Below are 9,359 nucleotides of genomic sequence, written 5' to 3' on the forward strand. Positions count from 1 at the left end.
GAAAGACGGGCTATAACATATTATCATTACCATTATCAACAATGATATAATTGCAAGTTTGGTTTTTGTAAAGTATTTGTTAGCAATGGAGCTTGCAATGCTGAGACAGGATTACATGGGACAAAGCCTAATTGAACGCAGTGGGTCTCGATTCTGAATAAAGCTGCATGGGATTGTGCTGTGTCAATTTTATTTATGGATCGATAGTTGTTGATTTTGTTTTAGTTGATCCTTACTCTTCTAATACTTTACTCTTCATACAAATTCATTCCCAATGGCCCTGAACCCAACATGTTACAGTGGCGTGAGGTGAATATTTTTCCTAGGGGAACAGTTAGGGCAACAGGTGCCAGCTTGTGAGGGTGATTTTTTATTAGGTGTGTGTGACGTTGTGATGTCCTGACACCACGACACCATGCATAAGAGCATCACACCTCCCTCCCAAAGCTGAGCAGAAGCTTCCCATTGGGAAGGAGGTGCCAGGGGAACATTTAGAGGACAAGCGTAGTCTCCCTAGTCCACTGACTGCATGCCACTGGTTAGCATCACAGCTTTGCCAAAGGCAATGGGTACATTCTTCACTGTCTGGGCTGCATTCACTTCAGGGCAAATCCCCAGGACTGCCTGCTGGTGGTGGGCCAGAGGCAACAGTAAAGTTTACCTTTGTACGGGAGGCTAATTTCTTCACACACACATACAGTATGGCCCTAAACGAGACTACATCCTAGCAAGGGAGAATCAATATAAGAGTTTAAGGACAAAAAGCACTCAGGGCATGAAGCAGTGCCAGTGAAGGGTGTGGCCTGGGGTGAAGGGCATGGCATGGATACAGTTCTAAGGGCCAGACAGAGTTATTTGGAGGGCCACATATAGTTCTGAGGCCTGAGGTTCTGCACTCCTAGTTTATTGGGGAAATGAGAAAAATCAGATTTTTAAAAAATCAGAGAGATGTGCGAAGGTTTTCAGATATTTCTCAGATAACATATTTATCTATGAAAGAAAGCCACCTTTGCTTCCAAACCTTCATGGAGCTGCTGTTCACAGAAGTGTGTTTTCAAATCAGAGTATCATTCTGTTTTACTGAGCAATATATTTGCATTGTTTGAAACCACTGACAGAAACTGAGAGCACAATTACTAGAAAACACTGTGATATTTTATTTTAACATGTTTTTGTTTCAAAATAAAAATAAGGGGGAAAGACACAATTTGAATCCCTTTGAATCTGGTATGTTTATTCCTCTTCTACTGTTCAGAGCAAGCAGATTTACAGTTGGGTTTGGACGCAGATTGGATTTGGGAAAGAAGGACTGATATGATAAATGACTATAGAACTCAATGCTGTAGGAAGAGGCAGCACAGAGAGAAGATTTTGCCACCCCTTAGGAAACTTGAGGTCACTCGGTAAAGCTGTTGTTGTTATTTCTGCAAGAAAAGCAAAGAAGAGGCCTTCTGGATCAGATCAAAGGCCAATAAGAAATATCTTGGGAAACTCAGAAGGACATGTGGGTATAAACTTTTCCCCACTGATGTACCCCAGCAAATGGTATTCAGAGGCACGCTGTTTCTGAGCCCAGCACGTCATTCATCTATATGATGACTAGTAGCCAAGGATAGCCCTATCCTTCATGAGTTTGTCTGAAAAGCCTGAAATAACCTAACAAATCACTGCAGACATCCCAGTCTTCTTAAGAAAAGTAATGCTTAAGGAGCTAAGAAAAAGGGTGCTAAGGGCAAAGTAGAAAGAAAATTGTTCTTATAAACTTGGCAGTCATGCATGTGTGGATCACTGGACTATATTATTTTCATAACCCCCCCCCCCCAAAAAAAAGATGAATTTTTGGCTTTATTTACATCTTTCTCAGTAGCAAATGCCTTCAAGATCAATGTGTTCCCTATACAGCCTGACTTTCACCTTGCAACTAGCAATAATAAATACTATAATCCTCTTCAACCGCATTAGGCTTCCAAATGTGTCCTTTGAGACCATCCCTCAAAAGCACATTGCCAGCCTGTTATGGGCTGAACAGTTATGGCTCCATTAGCTGCCCTGAAATGGGAGAGAAGCCAGACCCTGAAGCATAGTAAAGCCCTTGTTTCCTTCTAAGAGGATCCAAAAAGATTGCCCCACTGAGATGCCGCCTTTGATGTTCCATACAGCTTTGGTCTTAAAGCCATAACATATGGAAAGTGCTGAACTCACAAGTCTGGGATGCAAATATGCTACCCCCTTGCAAGGACACAAATAGGTTAGTTATGTATATGCCTCGACGTTTCAGTAGTTTTCTGGTATACCTTTCATTGCAATGCCCAAATTGAATCTACTCCCGCATAATGCCCCTGTAGGTTTTTTAATCATATATTATTAGTCTGCCTCATTCCGATGATGTGTTGGAGTGATAAATCATCAGAGTGTGCTGCTGCTGTGATGAGATGTTGCTTCAGTATGCCATTGAAGCTGTCATTCTGCTAATGTATTGTTAAGGCATACTGATGGTGCCTTGCGCAGAAGATGGTGCAGCCAAAGGAACAAAAGGTTTAGGAGCCGATTCAATGTAATTACAAGATAAAAGTCAGCCAGCACACAGCAGGCAACAAATGGCTTTCATGGATTCACTAAATCGCATTCCTTTTCTCTGTTGTTTGTGGTTTCGAGTGTCTTGTTTTCGTACCCCCTGATTCTTTTCTCAGAGAACAGGAAGATACAGCTTGGGAAAGAATTGCTTCAGATAAAGCAAAAGCCTTCGGATGACAAAATAACTGTTTTCTTCACAAGAAAATCAAACTCCTCCTCTTTACAAGACTGGTGCTTCTTCACAGATCAGTTTTAACCAGCAAATAAGTTAAAACAGAGAGAGATTATTTGGTGTTGCTGATGATTTGTTAAGATTTATAGACAGCCTTGCCACTTACTATTAGAAGAAACAGTTCCATGTTTCTTAGACTATTATGCTGAACTAAGATCCTCAGAGACACGTGAAGCAGAATCATGTGGTACATACGTTGCTGGACTGTGCCACTGCAGACTGCAGACAGGGAGCACATGTTTCAGTTTTTCCATGTGAAAACACAGCTGTTCTGCATATGGAGAGCTAGAACATAAAGAAAAGCCTTCAAAGCTATCCTTTTCCTTTGACAAACTTTTCCCACCCCCAGGTGGGCTTACAGTTTTGTGTTTTTTGGGAAGCATTCAAACATACAACTCCTCAGTTGCAATCAAAAGTTGCATAGTCTAGGAAAAGCTGCACCATTTGATACTGATATTGGTGTAGATTTGGCTTTTTGAAGCTGTTCTCCTATAGCTCAGCAGTGGGTGAAGTGGATGGTGTTGTTCACCTGGCTTCCCAATACTGAGCATCACTGCCAGTTAGCAAAAGGGAGAGGCAATGTGCAGGAAGTAAGGAAGGTACAGGCCCTACAGTGGAGAGTACTCCTGTCACTGCACTGAGCTCCCTGTGCCTCTGTCAGTAACCAGGTGAGCAATGCCACCCTGAATATGCCAGCCTGCCAACCACTGCCACTGTAGATATAGGAGTTATCTTGGATTAACCTAGTGGGACTTGCTTCTGAGCATAAATGCAAAGGATTGTACTGTATGTTATTCTATTCATACTGATGGCAGTGGTGGAGATCAAGAGGCACATTCAAGTTTGCATTCCCTTTGTCTTGTTCACAGAAAAGGTTATCCATCAGGCTGAACAGGCGAAACTCTGTCCCATGGTCAGATCTATCATGATAGAGTTCAACAGAGATCAAAATTCAGAGTCAAAGGTATCAGAGTCTCAAGCTATGAGACCAGGAGACACTGCTCCTGGAGACACTGAGCCTGGCTGACAGGAGCACACAGAACAATCCCCTATACCACCAATGTCTGCAGGTCCAGATCCAGGACCCTCAAGAACACCTTCCCCTGAGCCTGAGGAACCCAGTGACTCTCACAGCACATTAGTCCAGTGGAAGAGAGCTGCCCAGGAGGGAGGCTATGGTACATAGAAGGAGTGACCAGCTCCAGACCTGAAGGTTGACACTTTAAGATTCTGAAGTTATCCACAAGAGAAAGGAGCCTGTGAGACAGAAGCAAACAAAGGCTCAGGCTGCTCTCAACCTTTATTGGAGCGAGTTGTTGGAGCTATCCATGGTCCTGCACTGCCTTGCCTTGGGGTATCAGGCATCCTACCCGAACATGACAAATCTGAACCTAGATTGGGATGGGTCTACATAATCCATGCCATCCAACAATGCCTGCAGTCCCCCTGCTTCATCACCTACCTTAGGCGGAAAACATTTATGACTGTTTAGTAGTGAGCCCAAATCAATGGGTCCAGAGCCAGCTTCTGTAGGAGTGGCCTCTTTCAAAGTATGCTGTGGACGCAACCAGAGTTTGCTAGATTTAATAAGCCAAAAGGGATAGCAGTCAAGAGAGCATGTTGTTGGGCATAAACTGAAACCTATCCCACATCAATTCACAAACTGTGGCATTTGATGTTTCAACTGAAATTGCAGCAACTGCTGAGTTACCATAAAGTCAAGCTACTTTATCCTTAAAATGTGCAGCAAGTCCTTCTCCAGCAATTGAAATTTAAAAGAGCCTTTGTTTCTTCTCCCTCCCCCCACAAAGCCTATTGGGAGAGGGGGGGTGATTTTCCTGGAGAGCGTAATTGGAGAGACAAGAGTTAATCTCCCCTCCCCAGCTGCATTCTCCAGGATGATCATCCCTCCCACCACCAGCTTTTAGGCTTTGAAGAAAGCTTGCTATTGGTGACAAAATGCTTATATGAAGGGAAGAGAGGGGATTCTGCAAGCACCAGAAAGGGACTCCGCTGGTGCATGTGTACTCCAGAGGCCGCATTAGTAACCCATGACATAGGACATATATTTCAAAGTATATTTCTAAGCAGAGGTAAATAAGAGTGCTTAAGCTGTTAAAAAAGAAAAAGGGAAAAAGAAAGAAAGTGTTCACTTTCCACCCTATATTGTATTCTGACCTTTCCCTTTCAAAGGTCAGTGTTTCAAAATGAGAGTAAAAGAACCTTTATAGGTGGTGTCTCATTAGAAAGTCTAGACTATGATAGAATGACTCTTTGGAATCATTATCTTTCTGTGATAATAGCAATATGTACACCAGTTGAAGGATCTGAGTTAATGAGGCGCAAATGGTTGCTAGTGTCTTTAACACAGCCCATGGCCCACAAATGAACAGTCATAAGCATAATTTATAAATAATAAAAAACTTGACACCGACTTTTTTTTTTAAGGTGGGTAATCTGAAAAACCTTGAATGTTGTCTGCACAGGGAAAAAGAAGAGCTGACTGATTTATAAAGCAGTTTCATTCACTGATAGCCAGGGGGCTTGAACACCCCAAGGCATTGCTGTACTTTTGCACCCTATTCAGTGTTAACATTGCACACTTAGTACTATACAGCTATTTTATCTAAGTATAAATTTGCTTCCTTGATTCATGTATTCCCCACCTTTTCCCCAGTGAGAAAGAAGTTGAAGTACATGGTACACCTCCTATTTTATCCCTTCAACAACCATGTGAAATTGGTTAGGCTGACAGGATAGGAACTGTTCATGATTATTTAAGCCTTGCTCACATGTTATACTGAAAACACATGCAAGTTGGGTTCGTGTGAAAGAGTTTACACTTGTAGAGTTGCGCAACTCAGCTATTAATGTACATGGATACACAGATGTTGAATGTGATGTGTGAACACCCCTCCAGTGAACTTTACCAAGTGGCCACCTGAAGCTGAGTTTCACTATTCATTGTGAAAAAGTCTAAACACTATACTGCAGTGGCTATCATGAACTAACAAACATATGGAACAGGAGAAAGGTATTGTTATGAGTTTGGGTAGGGGGTAGTCTGTAAGCCTGAGCCCACTTCTAATTCCTGGATCCAGCACAGATTCAATTCCTAGAAGAGGAAGGGAGGGAGAAAGGTTGTTTTCTGCTGCTCCAGAGAAGCGGACACGGAGCAATGGATCCAAACTACAAGAAAGAAGATTCCACCTAAACATTAGGAAGAACTTCCTGACAGTAAGAGCTGTTCGACAGTGGAATTTGCTGCCAAGGAGTGTGGTGGAGTCTCCTTCCTTGGAGGTCTTTAAGCAGAGGCTTGACAACCATATGTCAGGAGTGCTCTGATGGTGTTTCCTGCTTGGCAGGGGGTTGGACTCGATGGCCCTTGTGGTCTCTTCCAACTCTATGATTCTATGATTCTATGATTCTATGAATACCTGGGATTCCTGGTGAGGTGATGGCCCTCTAAGTATGGGCCATTAAGGTGACAAAGGAAGTGACTCTGTGCTAGATAGCAAAGGGGTAAGCCCCCTCCCTCAAGTTACTGGTAGTTTTTTGTTGTTGTTTAGTCGTGTCTGACTCTTCATGACCCCATGGACCAGAGCACGCCAGGCATTCCTGTCATCCACTGCCTCCCGCAGTTTGGTCAAACTCATGTTGGTAGCTTCGAGAACACTGTCCAACCATCTCGTCCTCTGTCATCCCCTTCTCCTTGTGCCTTCAAAATCAGAGTTGAGCTAGAAGGTAGAACCAAAGCTGTAGGCTGGGAAGCCAGAGAGAGAGCCATGTCTGATTTCTGCTTGAATCCAAGGCTGTGGCTATGTGAGAAGCAAGGCCTTCTGGGATGTTAATGCTACAAACTGCTACATCATAGGCTCAGGTTCTATATATGTGTAAATAAACCCTATGTCATAAAGGCTGTCTCTGCTGTCCCTCATTCTGAAGAAACGAAGAAACAAAACCCTAGGTAAGCATCTGGAACCGCTGGAATCTCACATCGCCCAGAGATTGGGGTGGCATGCAACAGAAATCGTACTGGGTTGTCTCTGCCAACTTTACTCAACCTGAGAGAGTTATTTCAGTGTTTCTGAGCAAAACTTACATCAGGCACTTAACTGGGACTTAGGCCACAAAGCAAATATTCTGACACGCTAAGCCTTTTAGCAAAGAATCAGAGTGAATACATACACCATATAGTAATAGAGTGCTCTCCTGAACAACAAACACGATCTCTTCATGGAACGTAAAGAAATAGTCAAACCACATTTGGCACACCTTAAATAGAATATTTCTACTCTTTAAGATGATACTGAGTAGCAGCTCAATCTGGGCTGGGAGAAGATGGTCCAGCACTAATTAAAATAAATTCTATTATTAGCAGGTTTCAAAGTGACTGCACACACTTTAGCAAAAGAGCAAATGTTGCTGGCTTTTGGCGGATCTGGTGTTGTGGTAGTGGTATACGGATACCACTTTGTAACAAACATCATTTGTAACAAACATTAGGAGAATTCTCGAAATAAACAAGTATTATTTTCCTGCTAGGGGAACAGCACACACTAATTTGCCAAAAGCAGCAGGGATTATCTGTGCTCAGTGGTTTTGAACCAGTCTTTGAATGCTGAATTTTAGAGGAAGCTCTTGAGATGAATATACAGCTCTGAACTCTCAAGCATATCCCCGATCATACAAATAGAATAGTTTTAGGCTGAGCTAGGATTCCTTAGCTGTGCAATCCAAGTTGTACTCATATATTTAGACATGGTTTAACAAAGGGTTTCAGATTCAGTAACAGAAAAAGAGATCATACCCTGAAAACTGGAGACACTTTTGATAGCAATGGCATCTCATTGAACATGGAAGCCTTCTTGAATTTTTTTCTGGCACTCTCTTCCCAGGAAAGGCTTGCTGATATTACAAAGGCAATCAATATATGATTTTATTTAGCAAACATCAACATTATTTTAAGGATCACACATTTTCTTTTACTCAGTGTAAAAATTAATGTCTTACTCCAGATTCCTAGGATCAGGCTTGATCTCTGCTTTTTCTCTCTCACACAAACACACCATGCTTGAAATTCCCATCTTTTTTGTATTCAGGTGCTGTTCGAGTTATTAGCATGATGCTGACAGAGATGCTGACAGGAGATGTTTGAAACAAAAGTTTTTGAATTATTAACGAAACGACAAGGGCAAAATCGGACGATGCAATGGGAGCTGAGATCTTTAAACGCCCAATAACTGATACTAAATTTTAATGAAGTCCAGAGTGACAACGAAATGCACCATTTCATTTGCCGTTAACCTTTTTGATGCATTGCTCCCGACGTCTTAAAGTTCTGAAGACAGGGTGCCTTTTTAATGACAAGGACAGGTGGGTGTTCTGTCTCAATGAATGTTCCTAACTGGAATGAAGCAGAGAAGCAACCAAAAAAAAATAATCAATGGCAAAATGTGGCAGGATATACATATTTCGGAGCAAATGGTTAAAGGGTTGCAGTTTGATTTGGGTTTTCAGTTTTTAAGGGAGAAGATCTGCATGGGACTGCTGAGCTTGGGACTCTATGGTGGCATAAGATTGCTCTGTTTCAGCCTTTGCCAACCTGGTGCCCTCCATAGGTTTTTGACTACAACTCCCATCAGCCTCAGCTACCTGGGCTGGGGTTAGGGGATGGACAATTCTGTCAATTTTTGTGCTTTAAATTTGGTCTGGCACGTTTCTGCATCAGTTTGATTTTTTTTTAAAAAAAAGTTCTCATGAAAATTCTTGAGAATTTTAGTGGAAATTGCTCTTAATATACTCATTTTTGTATGCAGCTGTGCCTGATATTCACATTTTAAAGCAATTTTCTGTAATGGAATGCATTTTACATGTTATTTTCACTAATACATGCATTTTAAGCACATTTCCCCCTCATATATGCATTTTTGTCACTTGAGTGGGGTGTTTTTTAGTGCTGCATCAAAATATTTGTAGAAGAGTGAATTTCAGAATATAGCAGTGTTTTGTTTCAGAATGTGTGGTGTAGATAGGTTCACATTAAAATCCTACCCAAACCGAATTTCTCTGCCATCCATAACTGAAGCCGATGCACTTATAGTCCAAAATGCCTGAAGGGCACCAGGTTGACAAAGTCTTCTCTAACTAAATATTCAAGATGTCAACAGTCACATGGGCAATCTGATCAGGCAATACCCTTTCATGCGTTGGGACTTCTTGGTGGGTTTCCATGTGCAATGCATGGTTGGTTTAGGAAAGGGAGGCAAGATAAGAATATTGGAAGATGACATATACAGAGAGCCAGGCCGTTGGTCCATCTAGCTCAGAGTTTTCCACAGTGACTGTGGTTTCACAGTGAGGCTTCTGCCTGGAGATGCTGGGAATTGTGCCTGAGACTTTCTGCATGGAAAGCAGATAATCAGCCACAGGCCTGCAGCCCTGGCCCATTGGGAAGTGTAGCTAAAGTGGTGGGACCCCTTCCAAATTAAACACAGTAGTTCTTTACACATGAGCACTACCTGAACAGGGCTAAAGGAGAAACATAGGCTCA

Source organism: Podarcis filfolensis (genome assembly GCF_964270895.1).
Source record: "Podarcis filfolensis genome assembly, chromosome: 7".
Classification (NCBI taxonomy): Eukaryota; Metazoa; Chordata; class Lepidosauria; order Squamata; family Lacertidae; genus Podarcis; species Podarcis filfolensis.